Source organism: Notothenia coriiceps, unplaced genomic scaffold (assembly GCF_000735185.1).
Source record: "Notothenia coriiceps isolate Sejong01 unplaced genomic scaffold, NC01 NC01_scaffold00038195, whole genome shotgun sequence".
Classification (NCBI taxonomy): Eukaryota; Metazoa; Chordata; class Actinopteri; order Perciformes; family Nototheniidae; genus Notothenia; species Notothenia coriiceps.
Genome location: NW_011370896.1, coordinates 23,343 through 24,597, shown reverse-complemented (window position 1 = coordinate 24,597; position 1,255 = coordinate 23,343). Strand labels below are relative to the sequence as shown.

Sequence of the window (1,255 nt, the reverse complement as noted above, 5' to 3'; positions counted from 1 at the left end):
CGAGATGATTACAAAATAAAAATGGAAAATAAAAAAAATAGATTTTTTTTTTTTTGTATAATTTTTTTTTTTTATTATTATTAATAATAACGTTTGCATAGACATTTTCAGGGGCGGACTAGCCATCTGTATAATTTCCCCGCAACGAGGCTCCCCCTTTGACAATCCACTAGCGCAGTGTTTCTCAAACTTTTTCATACGAAGGACCACTTAACCAATAAAAAACACTCATGGACCACCTAACTCCCCCCCGTCGACAGGGGGTCGCCAGTCTCTGGCACTGTTATTTTGGGGGTCGCGGGCTGAAAAGTTTGGGAACCTAGACGATTCTGCTCCTCCCGACCTCAGATGTAGGTTTGAAAGCCATTTTGTCCGGCGTTTTTCGGTTAGCTTCTTAAATTGCTCAGCTTTATGGACGACAACCTTCGGTACTCGGTAAAACCTCTTGTTTTTCTCTCGGCCGGATCGATTGGAACAACCGTAAACTACACAACACACCGGCATTTTCACAATGGTAACAGCAGCTAGATCCTCTGTGGAAAATTACATCCTGACCTCCAATGGAATTTCGCGCCAAAGGAACGCAGCGGTGTGACGTCAAGTGAAACCAAGCTATTAGCAAGGTGTAGTTCATCAGAGTTCATGTCTGAAGTCCCTGATGAGCCAATCCTTCCTTTTAAAAATACTTCATCACTGCAGTCATTTCATCAGTAAGCTGACTGCTTACTGATGAAATTACTGCAGTGATGTCACTCTGGAAGACTGTAACTTCTGGAGTGGAAAGGGAAGGCAGTCTGCAGGATTTAAAATCTGTCGTTGGAGAAGATTTACTCAGTTGTTTTGCAGAAATAAATATCAAACTGGAGCCAGCTGCTGTTTTAGTAAAAAACGACACTCACCTCTCTGTCCTGAAGACCCTGAACTCATCACGGTCTGCATCTGCCTCTCTGTCCTGAAGACCCTGAACTCATCAAGGTCTGCCTCTGCCTCTGTGTCCTGAAGACCCTGAACTTGTGGTGATGTTTTCTACGTTTTGTGGTGAAGTTTCTACGTGTTGTGATGATGTTTTCTACGCGTTGTGTTGATGTTTTCTACGTTTTGTGGGGAAGTTTCTACATGTTTTGGTGATGTTTTCTACGTGTCGTGGTGATGTTTTCTACGTGTTGTGGTGATGTTTTATACGTGTTTTATACGTGTTGTGGTGATTTTTTTACACGTGTTGTGGTGATGTTTCTACGTGTCGTGGTGATGTTTT

The 1,255-nt window shown here is 42.5% G+C and overlaps 1 protein-coding gene across 1 annotated transcript in view; it reads left to right on the top strand.

Moving 5' to 3' along the window:
* Nucleotides 1-1,255, top strand: part of LOC104968020 (AP2-associated protein kinase 1-like) — a 27,124-nt gene that overhangs the window by 8,994 nt on the left and 16,875 nt on the right. The gene's annotated exons all lie outside the window — the stretch shown is intronic.